The sequence below is a fragment of the Macrobrachium rosenbergii genome, chromosome 31 (genome assembly GCF_040412425.1).
Source record: "Macrobrachium rosenbergii isolate ZJJX-2024 chromosome 31, ASM4041242v1, whole genome shotgun sequence".
Lineage (NCBI taxonomy): Eukaryota > Metazoa > Arthropoda > Malacostraca > Decapoda > Palaemonidae > Macrobrachium > Macrobrachium rosenbergii.
Window position 1 is genome coordinate 29,015,763 of NC_089771.1, and position 17,515 is coordinate 29,033,277.

Here is a 17,515-nt window from a genome sequence, read left to right on the forward strand (position 1 = left end):
ACATAATTCTTTATTTCCAACGTTTCGTAATAAAAAGCTTTATTACATCATCAGGGAATCTGTTAAATAATGAATAAAATTACTTTAAAAATATATATATAATGTATATATATATAATGTATGTATGTATATGATTTTTTCTCTTGTATTTCTTCGTACTTATATATGCATATAAATATAATGTGTATATTTATATATATATATATATATATATATATATGTATACGTTATATATATGTATATATACACATGTAATATATACTGTATATGTATGTGTATGTGTATTCATTTTAAATTCCCTATCCATTTGCGTGAGTAAAACAAACAAATTGAAAATAGGAAAACAAATGGTGGTTCAACATGTTGCCGATAAGCCTGCGTCTAGTGTATGAAGCGACTGATATTATCCAAACTTTATTGAAAACTTTGCTTAACTTCAGTTCTCTATCCTCCCTCGCTTCGAGTTTTCCCTTCATCCATTTCAGACTTCCTTTTTCCAAGATTGTGATCACTCCCGTCCGCATTTATCTCTGCTCAAGATTTCTCCATCCCACCCTCCTCGGCACCCTCGAGTCTCTCTCTCTTTCATCTTCTTTTTCAGTTTATTTCTCTGCTTGTAAATGTTTTCCTACCCGCTTTCTGTATTTCATTTCCATCCTCTCTTCAGTGTTCCTTTCCCCGTCGTCATTCCTCTTCCGTGTCTCCTTTCTTTTATCCTTTTCCAGTTTTTCTTTAAAACTTTATTTGCGTCTTCCTGTTCCAAGTTTTTATCTGTTTTAGTCAGTCTTTCAATTTGGTACCTGTTCCCTCTTATTCCTCTTCTTGCTGCTCTACTTTTATTCAGTTCTTTTTCACCTTCCTCTCTGACTCTGCCTCTTTCTCAGTAGACATTTTTTTTACCTACCACTTTTTGCTCCTGCCTCGTTTTTCCTCCTCTTTCCTCACTTCCCTCAGCTCCGGTTTCTTGCGAGAACGTCATGAATAATCATGTAAATGCGAACATAGCACGTAATATGCGACTGTCGTAACCGGGTCAGTGAATGAATAGGTTACCGGACCTATTAGTTTATTTATGTCAGTGAATAAATGATGTACCACCCCTGTTAGTTTGTTGTTGTAAAATATAGGTAGGTATATACATTATCTTCATCTCCTTCAGCGTCATTCATACGCTTTCACTTTCACGAATCTCCACTCAGTTCCAGTAGACCACCTTTAAATTGGTCTGGATAAAATTAACAGTTCCATTTGAACACCAAACATCATCCACTCAGCTGTTTATTGCTTGATGGTCCTATTTACCTTATTGTTACCTTGTTTTCTCCCTCTGGTGCCCAGAGGAGACCCGTCTGGCTGACACTGTCAAAAGAATTAGCATTATTTTTTTTTGTTATTGGGTATTATTGGATGGCATACCCAAAATGCAACAATGTAGTACTAAAATATATATATATATATATATATATATATATATATATATATATGTGTGTGTGTGTGTGTGTGTGTGTGTGTGTGTATAAAGCGAGTAAACAGGTAAACAAGTAAATGAATAAGTATATTATTATTATTATTATTATTATTATTATTATTATTATTCAGAAGATGAACCCTATTCATATGGAACAAGCGTACCAGAGGGGCCACTGACTTGAAATTCAAGCTTCCAAAGAACATTATGGTGTTCATTTGAAAGGACTAACAGAAGGTCATTGGAAATACAGAAGAGATCAGTGACTAAAAAATCAGTTCACAGATTAATAAATAAGTAGATAAAACGTAAATAGACTAAATGTATTATATAGAAGAATAATTTAAAGTTTTTCTGCATTTTTATTGACAGCAAAGGCATCAGGAGTGCTGGACGGGAGTCGTCTTTAGAAGGTAAGCCTCCGATTTCTGCGAATGTCTTCAGTATTTGTAGAAATTTAGGGGTGACGGGGGGGGGGGGGCCGCGGCTAGTGCCATCAGTGCACCTCATGCGGCGCACGGTAGGCATCACTTAAGGTTCTTTGCAGCGTGCCTTCGGCCCCTAGCTGCAACCCCTTTCGTTCCTTTTACTGGACCTCCTTTCATATTCTCTTTCTTCCATCTTACTTTCCTTAACCCTCTCCTAACAATTGATTCATAGTGCAACTGCTTTGAGGTTTTCCTCCTGTTACACCTTTAAAACATTTTACTGTCAATTTCCGTTTCAGCGCTGAATGACCTCATAGATCCCAGTGTTTGACCTTTGGCCAAAATTCTATACTCAATTCAAATCAGTATCGTCGTTCCGTATGAAATTAGACCGAAATGAACTAGTAGTTTGTATGTATTGCAATCAGTGCGGGAAAACCCTATGGAAAAGTCCTCAGTTTTCAAATTCTTGAGTAAACTAAGAAAAACGTATTTTTCAACTTTCATTTCATATGTTCATACAGTACTACCTTTTTTTTTTTGTTAGTATTCTTTAAACTTTTGTATGATAGGTTTTGTTTTATCCTTATGAATTTAATTTGACATTCCTCAGTTGTCATTTCAGGTAAATTGTATATACAGTATACACATACATGTATATGTATATATATATATATACATATATACATATATACAGTATATATATATTATATATATATATATATATATATACACAGTATACTGTATATAGTTAAAAGAATTTTGGGGTTGCATATTGAAGTACAGTAAATTCAGTGCTTCATGAACATTGGAAAATGTCGGTAAAAAAAATTAATTAGCCGTATGAATTGATCCTTTCGCTTAGCTACATGTGTTATTAATAAAAGCAATTACCGGGTATAGTAAAGGACACTAATTAATGCAAGTACAATAAACGAAGCGATTTTTTTAGTGTAACTGTACATATACTGTAGTGTCCCCGTAATAATAATAATAATAATAATAATAATAATACAGTTTTTGTTAAACAAAATGGCAGTTTCAACAGCATTTATTTTATAGGGTAAACGCTCAATTCGTCTTATCAATTGCTTTTTCTTGCTCTGGAACGGTTGCAAGCAATTGACCGATATTCATATCCGGTGGTTTAGTGATTGCATCCTGCGATCCTGTCCTGAATGATGCCCTAACGAGGAGGGCGAAACTAGTCGACATTCCACGAGAACTACCTCCTGCACATCAATAAACCATCGGATATGAATATCGGCCAGTTGCTTGCAACCATTCCAGCGCAAGAAAAAGCAACTGATAAGACGAACTGAGCGTTTACTATATAAAATAAATGCTGATGAAATTGCCATTTTGTTTAACAAAACCTGTATTAAAGAAGGTCTTTTTCCTAATTTTACAAATAATAATATTAAAAATAGTAAGAGAAAATTGCTTCATCTGGGACCGCCAGCAATGAGGGTAAAATGCCTCACTGTGGCATCAGTGGGCATAGAGAAGAATATATATTATTGTAAAGACGGTTTACGGTAAGTTTGTAAGGGAAAATTATATATATATGTATATAGATATACAATATATATATATATATATATATATATATATATATATATATATATATATATATATATATATATATATATATATATTGGTGATAGGTTTGTAAGAAGAAAATATATTTAGGTGAATATTTTTTTATGTATAAAATATGTTGGTTTTGACTAACTTCGACTCATCATTTTGGTATTTTGTTTATTTTGCTGTTATATATTATATGTAAATACATATAGATGTGTGTATGAATACATGTAAGTATGCATGTACACACACCCTTGAATACTATCACGGAATACCCGTCAGGAACCTGACATCACTCGCCCATCAAAAAAGAACGGCTGACTTCATCGCGCAAATCCGTCATCAATCCTTTCTCTCCATTCACGAAATTCCCTTTGTGTGTGTGTGTTTTTTTTTTTTTTTTAAAACCGAGGCTACGATAAATTACCTAAACAAGCAAACACTGCTGAAGGCGAGTTTACATTTCATTAATTATTTGTGTACTGTGCCTAGAAAAATGGCGGTGAGAATACACATAGAGGGCTCGAGGCTAGTGGCGAGAATCCCTCCTGACTGTAGGGAATGTTACGTAACGTCTAGAAGAACCTCGAGCAAGGTATAATACCTTGCTACATATTGACTTGAGGGGCCGGTGGTGTGAGAAAAGGCTGGACGGAGGGATGGCGGCTCGGGGCTTGGCGTTTGGTCACTGTGGAATGTCGTTGTTAAGCTGAGAGTAAGTGGTTAGTTTTGTGGGTGTGTGATTTATGGTAATGTGAACGGTGTTTATCAGTGTTATCCAACGAGCGAAGAATCGTGTTTTGAAAAGTGGAAATGAATGGAAACGTGATAAACTATTGCTGTAATGAGTATGTACATATATAAATAAATGCGTACATATAATTATATATATATGTGTGTGTGTGTGGAAGAGCAAGTTGATGGATGTGATTGAGGAAGAGGAGTGGCTGGAGGTATAGATGTGATTATTTGGTTGAAGCAAAAGCTGAGACATTGAATTTCAGGTTACAGGAGAATGGATACAGTGGTCAAGATGGCGAGAGAGAGAGGGAGGCTGGGAAAGAGGGTCTTCAATATCTAGGAAGCTAGAGAGAGCATAATAACAAAGGTGAATAGTGCCCTATTTTAGAAGGGTTCGACATGATATTGGTAAGCCTTCTGTGTCGTGTGTACGAAGCTACAATCTTGGAAATTTGCTGCACGGGGGTTCATCCACGATACAGTAGTTTGTCAATACGGCAGAGACCATTGTCTTGTCCTTCTGGTAGCCATCCCCCTTGCTACGAGTATTTTATCCATGGTATTTTGCTGAAATCTGGCACCCTGTTTCACCATCAATTTCGACACGATTTGACGTTGGCTCAAGGACGGCGATTCAAGTAAGAGATCGCGCTGATAAATTACAGGCATTTCTTGCTAGTTTGACAAATTGCCTGCGCTTCTCGCGTAATTTATTGACAGATTGCTTGCATTTATTGCGCAGTTTATTGCCGTTTCGCTCGGATGCTCTTTCAATTCTAGTCTTTCCCCTCCCCGGAGTCCCCGTAGGGAGTTAGTGCCGTTAGTGCACCTCACGGGGTGCGCTGTAGGCATTCCTTTTCCTGTACCTCTATTCATATTATCTTTCTTCCATCTCGTTATCCACCGTCTCATAACAAATATTACATAGTGCAACTGCGAGGTTTTCCTCCTGTTACGCCTTTCAAACCTGCATACTCCTCCTTCCCAGCGCTGAATGACTTCATAGGTCCCAGTGCTTGGCCTTTGGCCTAAACTCTATATTCAGTTCGAGCCCTTCGTTGGCTGAGTCGGTTGAGCTTCGGACTGTCACCCGATGGGCCGGAGTTCAGTTCCCGCGGCCGGCTGATGAAGAGTTAGAGGAATGTATTTCTGGTGATAGAAATTCATTTCTCGCTATAATGTGGTTCGGATTCCACAATAAGCTGTAGGTCCCGTTGCTAGGTAACCAGTTGGTTCTTAGCCACGTAAAATAAGTCTAATCCTTCGGGCCAGCCCTAGGAGAGCTGTTAATCAGCTCAGTGGTCTGGTAAAACTGAGCTATATTTAACTTATATTCAGTTCGGTTCTCCCCGCAGTGCTTTCATCTTATTCCGTGCATCCTTTTGGGATATGTTTTGATACAATCCTTCGAATGTGTGAGGCTCTGTTGATGTTATTGTTTGTAAGAGTATTGAATTCAGGAAGGTTAGCTTTCACGCAGCAGAATAAAAATGAGAAAAACGAAGTTTCAAAATTTAGAAAGTATGTGATGTATATGCTGTACATGTATGTATGTATATATGTATGTATGTATGCTTGGAAGTATTTATGTATGTAAGTATATGTATCCATGTATGTAGTATGTATCGGCAAGACCTTTTTCCGCTAATATCTTTTACCCAGAGTGATGATTCTCTCTCTCTCTCTCTCTCTCTCTCTCTCTCTCTCTCTCTCTCTCTCTCTCTCTCTCCACTTTTTAGGTAAAGGCTTCACTTGATGCTCAGATAACTGAGCGAATCTTTGAAAGGAAAAATTAATCTTTTCCTGTTGGTTGTTCATTTTTAGGCTTACTGGGAGACTCGTAAAATGAAAAGTAATGGCTTTTAGGTTATGGAAATACTCCGTAAATTATACAATTTTCTCTTCAGCTGGTCCGCTTGTATAGTGGTTAGTGTCGTGGGATACCACGCTGATGTCGCGGGTTCGCGTCTCCCCCAGGCCGATAAAAAATTACCGGCTCCGAATCATATAGTCTGCGGTGGTGGGTTAAAACCAACATTCTTTGGAAGCTTGAATTTCGAAGTCAGTGGCACCTGTGGGCTTGTTCATGCAAATAGGTTTCATCTACTGAAATAATGATAATAATTAAGTAATATTTTGGTCATATACGTCATTCGCTATTGTCATTGATTGATTGATATCTTGTGTGTATCGATGTTTTAAATCAGTGTTTCAGCATGTGAGACTATGTTAGTATCTAATTCCGTTCTTTAAGATTTAAAGCTACGTTGCTGCGTATATTCAAAGGCTAAAGCTCTGTTGAATTTTTAACCTGTACGTCAATTTCTTTGTTCGTCTTTGAAAAGGAAAGTGCAATGCCGTGTTCAAGTGCCCAGATTCATGCATTGACTTTGAGTAAAAGAAAACATAAGAAATTAAAATATTGATCTTATGATTATGAAGGTTAATCATGAATAGCAGTTTGAAGATTATATATATATATATATATATATATATATATATATATATATATATATATATATATATATATATATATATATATATATATATATATACATGTATACATGCAGTATATATATATAGTTTCATTTGTGTGTGCTATGCTTTCATATGGCGCCCCACCTTTCATTAATGGCATGTTGTAAGCAGCCTATTACCCTCTAATTGGCTGTATTATGACGAAGCAGGTTGGTATCGACTCCACATCAAAGAGACTTGTTAGTAAAAGTCTTGATTGATCAATTATTTATTATTTTTACGTATTTTCGGACCTGTACAAGAAACGCTGGTAAATATTCCTTCGTACTGAAACTTCCAGTCTATATTATTATTATATTGTTATTATTAATATTATTATTATTATTATTATCTGCTATATATATATTGGTTATAAATGGAGAGTGATGATTTAAAAGCCAATCCATTGGATGCTAATCATTTGACGAACACCGCTCAAGCCACTGATTGATTTAATCCTCATTAGCGATGAATTGCAGCATTCTGGTGAAGGTTCTCAAGAGGCCGTTTGAGTGGGTGCTGATATGTTTGTTAACAGTCCTGGATGAGGAGATTTCATCGATCTCGTCTCCTTCCTGTATCCTTCGGGTCCGTTCAGACGGTTTGTTTTGATTGATGGAAGACGTGGATAATCTCGTGTCTCGCTCGTACTGGACAAACACCTCTGAGAAACGGCTGCCTCGCTCCATTTTACGTTACGGGTCAAATCTCGCGGACGAAATGTCATTGATTATTCACAGAGGAGTCCCCGTAGGGGGTTAGTGCCGTCATTGCACCTCAATGTGGTGCACTGTAGGCATTACTTAAGGTTCTTTGCAGCGTGCCTTCCTTAGGCCCGTAGCTGCAACCCCTTTCGTTCCTTTTACTGTACCTCCTTTCATATTCTCTTTCTTCCATCTTATTCTCCACCCTCTCCTAACAATTGATTCATAGTGCAACTGCTTTGAAGTTTTCCTCCTGTTACACCTTTCAAACCTTTTACTGTCAATTTTGATTTCAGCGCTGAATAATGACCTCATAGGTCCCAGTGCTTGTCCTTCGGCATAAATTATTCAGTTCAATTCAGTGCATAGAGGAATTGATTTTACTACTATTTTTTTTACTCAAGACTCGTGGGAAAATAGATTGATATAAGGAAAGGAAGGCTGAGAGCGATTAGGTTGAGTTGTATAGACTTGTGTTAAACTGTTTTTGCTGGTAACAAAGGCAAGGCTGCTGCTGCAAACATTGGCATGTGGGCGGGAGAGAGACTAGTTTTATCGAAAAGTGGGCCCATATATGGATTGGACAAATCAGGGAAAGTTTATGGGATATGAAAGTGGGTCCTAAATCGTCTGGGGAGTAATTGATGTCTTTAAGTGATAAATTGTTCTGGTGATTACAAAAAAAATTTGAAGAAACTGACGAAAGAATTTGAAAGTATTTATAGAAGAAGAAAATTGAAAGTGAATATTAGCAAGAATAGGGTTTTGGAGGTAAATAAACTCAAGAATATGGAACAGTTACTGTTTTTATTGGCAATAAAAGACTGATATTGACTAATTCATAGAGGTATCTGCAAAAATCATTAAGAATCTATAATATTTAAATGAGGATGGAGGTGAAACAGACTTGATAAAGAGATAGGCCGATGTGTAGAGAAAATGAGATTGTTCTGTGGTGGTTTGGTCATGTGGAGAAAACGGAGGATAACAGGATGGTGAAAAGAGTGTATAAATCTGAAGGGCTTGGAGGAAGGAAGAGAGACTCGGAAAGTTCCTCAGAAATGGAGTGGAACAGGAACTGAAATGAAAGGACCGTGATATCCATGAAGAAAAGATGTGATTATTTTACCATAATAAATTCTGTAAGGAATAGGTGCTAAGCCGTTAAGGTAAAAAAAAAAATACTTGTTAAAATCGACACAAATTGGCAAAAGATGAGAAAGTATCAGAATAGTAATATACAAAAATCATTTTTGTAGATTAAATATCTTCGAAAAGTACTGTGCATCTAGAAAAAAAATGACCGAAAAATAGAGCCTGATAAAGGAAAACTTCCCAAAATCAAATTTGAAGTTTTCACGCCCCGTCCGGCCCTGACCATACTTCATCCTCAGTCACTGGGTGTTATCTCGGTAGAATGTGATAGGAATAAGATAAAAATAAATTGTGAGGGTGAGGTGGGTGTGGTGGGGGTTAAGGACAAGGCACAATTTATGAGGATAGGGGGGAAGGAAAAGGGCGCCATCATCCCTCAGGAGGAGAAGATAGGGCGTGTTGATCTTGCCGAGTGTGATGGGGTTTGAAGATAATCAATCGCGCATGCGTACAAACCATCCCACTGCGCAGGCTTGACTGCGTATTGTTTATTCGAAATGAAATGAAATGAAAAGCACATAATAATTATCCAAATAATTCTTAAGTGCTCTTTTATATAAAATTTAAATAGATAATTGTAAAAGGAGAAAACATGCATAGATAGATAGATTGATAGATATAAGATAGATTGGTATATGTAAAAGGGGAAAATGTGCGTAGGTAAATGGATAGATATAAAAGAGAACATGCGTAAGGAATATCCCAATCGCTATCTAATTCTATTTAACAGTGCCATTTCCAGCCACCACTGAACGTGGCTTATCAGGCCCAGCGAGCCTAGATATTATACGACGTTTGAACGACCCCTAAAAGAACCTATGTAACCATTTCGCCTGCCCCTTCCTGCCATTAGGTTATGACCTTTGATAACCTGGTTGTCTATGAGGGCTCTCAGTCTGCTGAGTGATATGAGTGACCTAGGTTTTTTAAAGCCTTCTCATAGAGTAGATTGGGCTGAAGTTAATGTGGGGAAATTGGTGTGAAATTATGTAAAGAGATTGGTCGGAAGTTATGTAAGGAAATTGGTCTGAAGTTATGTAAGGAAATTGGTCTGAAGTTTTGTAAGGAAATTGGTCTGAAGTTATGTAAGGAAATTGGTCTGAAATTATGTAGAGATTGGTCTGAAGTTATGTGAGGAAATTGGTCTGAAGTTAAAGAGATTGGTCTGAAGTTATGTAAGGAAATTGGTCTGAAATTATGTAAGGAAATTGGTCTGAAGTTATGTAGGGAAATTAGTTTAAAATTGCGTAGGTAGGTTGGTCTGAAATTTATGTAAGTAGATTGATCTGAAGTTATGTAAGGAAATTGGTCTGAAGTTATGTAAGTACATTGATCTGAAGTTATGTAAGTAGATTGCTCTGAAGTTATGTAAGGAAATTGGTCTGAAGTTATGTAAAGAGATTGGTCGGAAGTTATGTGAGGAAACTGGTCTGAAGTTATGTAAGGAAATTGGTCTGAAATTATATAAGGAAATTGGTCTGGAATTATGTAAGAAAATTGGTCTGAAGTTATGTAAGAAAACTGGTTTGAAATTGTGTAGGTAGGCTGGTCTGAAATTTATGTAAGGAAATTGGTCTGAAATTAAGGAAGTAGATTGGTCTGAATTTATGTAAGGAAGTTGGTCTGAAGTTATGTAAGGAAATTGATCTGAAGTCATGTAAGGAAATTGGTCTGAAGTTATGTAAGGAAGTTGGTCTGAAGTTATGTAAGGAAATTGATCTGAAGTCATGTAAGGAAATTGGTCTGAAGTTATGTAAGGAAATTGGTCTGAAGTTATGTAAGGAAATTGGTCTGAAATTGTGAATGTTGGTCTGAGATTATATAAGGAAATTGGTCAGAAATTATGAGTAGATACATCAGTTGTTTTAGTATGGTTGCTAACATGAATTATATAGGTATATAACTGTTAACATTCAGACGCTAATTGGTTGGAATTTGTTGAATTATGATTGGTATGAACGGCAGCATTGATTGATATCAGCATCACCAGTATAGAACACGTAAGGCTACAAATATTCATCACACAGAAACCTTTGAATTGAAAGCGATGTATCGAAAAAATACAAATGTTTTGCTTTGTTATTTTCAAATGTAGTCCGTAATGAAATAGATAGATTTTCAGTTACGACATGCGACCATTTCCCTCCCCTCCCCCATTTTTCACAGCAATATCCAAAGAACATCACGCCGTCAAATAAAAATGAGTAAAATTTAGAAAATATTGGAGTTCTCCCGCGGATGGCGACAAAAGGGTGTGCCGTTGCAGAGATGCAATCAAGAGAATGTTGTTACTCACCCGTCAGGAGCTTGAATTACTATGCGTGGTATTTTTATCAACGCCGAGGACGATGTGCATTTGTTTTTAATGTATGACTTTGTTTGTTTGTAAGGTTACATGAAAACTAAAGATCCGATTTGGTTGAAACTCCGTGTTAACATTCCTTCTGGTGACCCTGAGAGAATGACCTAATTTCGGAGGAATCGGTCAGAGTTCAAGGTCATATGTTTCTCGAGGTTTGAATATTTCATATCTGCTGTATTTTTGTGGTATGTTTTTCATGCTGATGATTTATAATTGTAATTTAGTACGAGACGCAAAATTTAAGTAAGGGGAAGTTGTGCCATTATCAGAAATTCTCCCTCCTTACATACATATGTATGTATGTATGTATGTATTTGTATGTATGAGCCTTTTTGTAGGAATGTGTGTCACTTACAAAATCAATGGTGAATGACTGTTAGGAAAGGTTAGGAATCTCCTCTCTCTCTCTCTCTCTCTCTCTCTCTCTCTCTCTCTCTCTCTCTCTCTCTCTCTCTCTCTCTCTCTCTCTCTCTCTCTCTCTCTCTCTCATATATATATATATATATATATATATATATATATATGTATCGACCTATCTATGTATATTTTATCTTTGCATAATCCAAAATAATCCAAAAAGAAACAAAGTAACGGTTGCATGTCAGCTGTGAATTGCTTTCAAAGATACCGTGATACGACGTGCCACTTTTCTCTGTTGACATTTCACGAAATGGAAAAGTCTGGAGAAAAAAATCCCATTTTTTAGATCAAATTGAACGAGTAAAGTTTTCCCCTGCAGTCCATTTTCAATTTCCTCGAGGTTTTTTTTTTTTTTTTTTTTTTTTTTTTTTTTTTTTCGTTCAAGTGTTGTTGACATCTGCTGCTATTTTTTTTTTTTTTTTTTTACGATGAGACGAGACAAATCTTTTTACTGTAAGAAAAGTGACACTTCCCTTCCCAGGAGAGGACAGACATACCTCTACGTAGGTAAAGTTAAATGGGAAACACAGGGGTAGGTAGAGAGTCTCTTGCCCAAAACTGGATGGCATCTATTAATAATGAAGCTAATTAACTCTAGTGTTCGTGACTTTGAATTGAATATAGAATTAGGCCAAACATTGGGACCTGTGAGGTCATTCAGCGCTGAAACGGAAGTTGACAGTAAAAGGTTTGAAAGGTGTAACAGGAGGAAAACCTCAAAGCAGTTGAACTATGAATCAATTGTTAGGAGAGGGTGGAAAGCAAGATGGAAGAAAAAGAATATGAAAGGATGTACAGCAAAAGGAACGAAAGGGGTTGCAGCTAGGGACCGAAGGCACGCTAGGTTAAAGTTAGCCATGATCCTGCTTCTGGGAACGATATAGTATAGGCCACCACCGGCCCGTGTTTAAAGTTTCATGGGCCGCGGCTCATACAGCTTTATACCGAGACTACCGAAAGATAGATCGATTTTTGGTGGCCTTGATTATACGCTGCAGTGGCTGTACAGAAAACTCGATTGCGCCGAAGTTTCTTCGGCGCATGTTTTACTTGTTTCGTTCGCCCTCAGACGTCACGTCCCACCAGGAAAGATATACGTCCTGCCAGAGATGGTATATTATTTCAAGGCATAGCGTGACTTGCTGCAGAGTTGCAAGGAATTTACGATACTTTTGACCCCAGGCCAAGGGAGGGGTCGGATTTATTTTCGGAAGCGATTTTGGAGCGTGACTTGAATGCGTATGGTTTGAGGTCGTAGAATTATCGATTTGATGAATGTTTTTTATTTCTTTTGGAAACAATTTTATTATTTATTCTTATGAAAGATTATATTTGTGCATATGAAAAAGTATATTGTTTCTTCATATGAGAAATTATATTTTTCATATGAAGAATTTTATTATTCATATGAAAACATTATATTTATTCATTTGGAAAACGTTATATTATTTAATCATATGAAAAAATTACACTATTTAGTCATTTGGAAAACATCATAATATTAATTCACGTGAAAAAAAAATGATATTCATAAAAATTGTATTTATTCATATAAAAATTATATTTATTCATATGACGTCATTATATTAGTTCTGCAAGCAAAGTCTGTCTTTATAAAATCTCTAAAAATTATTTATGAATTCCACCTATATTTGAAGCATGTGTTTTGGTGTCATGGAATTGATTTTTCGAGAGGGATTCCATGGTTTGAGTACATTCCTAATACTGTTTACGTCCTGGAATGAACTGTTTACGTCCTGGAATAAAATCCAGCAAGTCCAGGCATTAAGTGAATTTAAGGTTCCTGGATCTGAGTAAAATTAGATTAAATCTGCCTTTGTGGTTTTGGTACTGGACAAAGTATAGGTCAAGACATTGCAGACGCTTCGAAGCATTAGATTAAATCTCTCTCTCTCTCTCTCTCTCTCTCTCTCTCTCTCTCTCTCTCTCTCTCTCTCTCTCTCTCTCTCTCTCTCTCTCTCTCACACACACATACTATGTGTGTATAGATGGATCATTAGTGACATTATTAAGAAAGGTTAGGAAGCTCTCTCTCTCTCTCTCTCTCTCTCTCTCTCTCTCTCTCTCTCTCTCTCTCTCTATGTGTGTATAGATGGATCATTAGTGACATTGTTAAGAAAGGTTAGGAAGCTCTCTCTCTCTCTCTCTCTCTCTCTCTCTCTCTCTCTCTCTCTCTCTCTCTCATACACATGCGTATGTATGTATGGATGGATGGACCATTAGTGACATTGTTAAGAAAGGTTAAGAAGTTTCTCTCTCTCTCTCTCTCTCTCTCTCTCTCTCTCTCTCTCTCTCTCTCTCTCTCTCTCTCTTTTAATCCAGGGAGAGAAACTCCTCGCTACATAAACTGCACGGTCAGTCGAACATCTTATGTTATAGAATAGGAAATTTATAGAAGCCGTCCCATTTAAGTCAAGGTTAGGGTAATGTAATCACAATAAATTGGAGGTAGCTCTCTCCCCCTTAGGATTCCTTTTCTCTCGCCAGATAAGTTACGACACCATTATTTTCTGAGAGCAAAGGCCAATGGGACTGGTATCCTCATACCCGTTTCTTGCCCAGGTCCGAGGAAAACGAGGAAAATTCAGTGCGCCTCATGCAGCATCCCTTCGGCCCCTAGCTGAAACCCCTTTCATTCCCTTTACTGTACCTCCGTTCATATTCTCTTTCTTCCATCTTACTTTCCACCCTCTCCCAGCAGTTGCTTCAGCATTATTTTCAGGGCTGCTTGACCTTATAGGTCCTAGCGCTTGGCCTTTGGCCTAAATTTTATATTCAAATTCCAATTTCATGTACCGTTATGTTGTTGCTTAAGAAAAATGGCGTTATATTCCTCTTCAGTTGCTCATATTGACTTTTGATCCTGCCTTACTTTTTCTTTTCTGTTGAGGGTTTTACACTTTACCTTTTGAGTTGGTGGTAAAATACATAGTCGGTTTACTGATAAAATGGCATGATGTGAAATTACTTACATCAGATGAGGAATTCGCGAAAATGTAGGTTTTTCCAAATTGAGAGTTGTTTAGGGTCCGGAATAATTGTGATTCTTGGTAAGTTCTTGTTGCTCAATTCACTTACAGAGCTTAGAGACCTCATGAGATCTTACACAATTGTTAAATAACATTTTATTTTGATTTGTTGTGAAACTTTTAACAACACATGTATAATTTCAAGTTTTAAACATATTGATAACCGGTCACGACTCTCTCTCTCTCTCTCTCTCTCTCTCTCTCTCTCTCTCTCTCTCTCTCTCTCTCTCTCTCTCGTTCTTTTTATTTAGAAGTTATAATGAGACACGAACACAAGTCTGCTATTTGCAAACTCTGAATGATCAGAGTTATTAAGCTTCGTTCCTCTTAATTAAAAAGTACACGTGTCCTGAACTTTATGGCACATACATTAGGTACCTTGCTGTTTAATCATATTGTAGGTATAGATAATAATCTCTTTCAACTAGTTAAAAAGTTACAAACCTTATGTAGTCAGTGAAATATTGTTCACATTTCAGAAAAATCATTCTAATTCTCCGCCCTCTCAAAAAATGTTTAGAATCTCTCTCTCTCTCTCTCTCTCTCTCTCTCTCTCTCTCTCTCTCTCTCTCTCTCTCTCTCTCTCTCTCTCTCTCCTACGTATTTTTGTCCCGTAATCGTTATAATCTGGGAAGGGCTGTTTTAATTTCCGTTCTTGCGTTTCACGTTGCATAAAAAACCTGATATTTCCCTTTTTTTTGGGGGGGGATAGCTGTGGTGTTATTAGCGCAGTTTTAGTTTCTCTGCTATAGTTATTCTCCCAGCTACAAGTAGGAAGGACTATAGTGTTCCACCCCTGTCTACTGTATATGTTTTGGTTTCTCTGCTATAGTTAAGTCCCCTAGCGAGAAGGTAGATCGACAAAATTTTTCCCCATATGTTCGTCTGTATTACAGCATACCTGTCAACTTAACATTGATATCGTAATGTTTTCTTGTCAAACATCGTACAGTACTGAGTTATAAATAATAGTGAATATCAGTAAGATCCTCCCAGGGAAATAAAACCAGCGAAGTCACTGTTGAGGTGAACAAATAATGTAAGGGAGGTTTTGTGGTTTTTTTATGAAAAATGTTGGAGCAGATGTACGTGAACAGTTTTCCAAGAATTTCGGATTTACTTTTTATATCTAATGCGGGCAGAGGAAGGTCGATTGTACCTTGTAACTGGAATCTTGTCCTCAGGCTATTATCCTATTGGAAGCGGTAATCCTATATCCTTCCACGTAGAGCGAATACGTGGATGAAGGAATATCGCTTTATAATATATATATATATATATATATATATATATATATATATATATATATATATATATATATTTATATTTATATATATATATATATATATATATATATATATATATATTATACACAAAAATACTGATTTCTCAGACCTCCTGGGACTAAATTGTCATATACACTGATTGCTTACAGTCACCTACCATTTACATAACTGCTTAGGTCAACGGAGGGGCAGCTCAGCCCCCACGGGGATCGAACCCGAGTATTGTACTGGTGATGTTAAGTGGTAGGCGTTCCTCAAGGTTGTTTGTAGCGTCCCTCATTTTTCAGCCATTTACTTTACCTTCGTTCCCACCTCTTTTCTTCCATATTGCTGTCCAACCACTCCAACTGTTTTATTCGCTCTCTCAAGTGCTTGGCTTTATGTCCAAGATTTCATGAATCCAAATCTAAATCAGAATAAAAAATGGAATGAGGGATTTTCCTCTTATGGGCGGCGATCGTTTGTTTCTTTCATAGTTACCCCATGATTGTCACTTTTCCCATTTTCTACGATATTTATGCCTGCATTAGAAAACGTTATTTCATGCTTTCGATCAAGTTCTCTTTCATTCGTATTTTCTGAAGGCGAGAACTATTTACATGACTTCAGTCTGTTATACTGAATAATCTATTTATCATAGATGCATCAATCACCAGAGCCGAGTTAATTTAGCCATGTTTACTGACTATTTCTTGCTTAATCCTACCGGTTCCATCCTCAATCCTTATCGATTTACATTAGAAAGTCACACTGTTTTCTGTGGTGTGATGATCAAGTCTAATAGATATTTATGCGTGGTTATTCATATAGTTTACCCAACTATAGTTTTTTTTATTTTATTTTATTAGTTATTAATATCATCAATCCGTAAGTGAAGTAACCAATTAAAAGGTCGTTTGTTTTATTTCAACAAAATTTATTCTATTTCATAATTGCTTATAATTCGTTACTACGGGTTTTCGTTCCTTTTCCTTAAATACAATATATCCGAATGCTTCATATTCCCATTACTTGCTTCACATGTTATAGACTTAAGGAGAGTAAAGCTTGTTAAGTGATCAGGAGAGACTGTACTGTACAGTTGGTCTCTTCGGTTTTTGTTTTTTATTTATTTATTTTTTCTCAAGGTATGGCCCGCTTAGTATCAAGTCCTTGACCATGGCGATATCTAAGGCTAAGTCCACCACTAGATTTGTCCTTTTTACGTCCGAATGTCTCACATTTGTAACATTTAGTCAAGTGGTATATTTCATAGACGTCGTTGCAGTATGTACTATGTACTCATATATGTACGCAAATCCAGTTGTTATGTCGTATGAAAATATTTTCCTTATGTGTGTTGGGGTTCTAGGCCTAAGGATTGTTTTCTGTTACCAGTCTCCCTTCTATACGCAGAAACACTCTTAATCCCCTTTCCACCTTAATCAGGCTTTATCAGGTCACTGAGTAAATAAGCTCCCCTCCTCTCTCTCTCTCTCTCTCTCTCTCTCTCTCTCTCTCTCTCTCTCTCTCTCTCTCTCTCTCTCATTTTTATTTCCCTTTCTATGCTGAAACTTTCTTAAACAGCTTCTCATCTTAATTACGTCACTGAGTAAATAAGCGCCCCCACTCTCTCTCTCTCTCTCTCTCTCTCTCTCTCTCTCTCTCTCTCTCTCTCTTTCTCTCTTTCTTATTTCTCTCTCTCTATGATTAAACTTTCTTAAACTTAACTTCTCATCTTAATCAGTCACTGAGCAAATAAGCCACCCCCTCTCTCTCTCTCTCTCTCTCTCTCTCTCTCTCTCTCTCTCTCTCTCT

At 36.8% G+C, this 17,515-nt stretch overlaps 1 protein-coding gene across 2 annotated transcripts in view; it reads left to right on the plus strand.

Moving 5' to 3' along the window:
• Positions 1 to 17,515, plus strand: part of LOC136855483 (uncharacterized) — a 59,063-nt gene that overhangs the window by 2,307 nt on the left and 39,241 nt on the right. The window contains exon 2 of one of the 2 annotated variants that reach the window (XM_067132565.1): positions 1,841 to 1,881. The exons of the other annotated variant lie outside the window; for it this stretch is intronic. The gene's annotated coding sequence lies outside the window, so the exon portion shown is untranslated. The remainder of the gene's footprint in view (positions 1 to 1,840; positions 1,882 to 17,515) is intronic. 2 annotated transcript variants of the gene reach the window in all.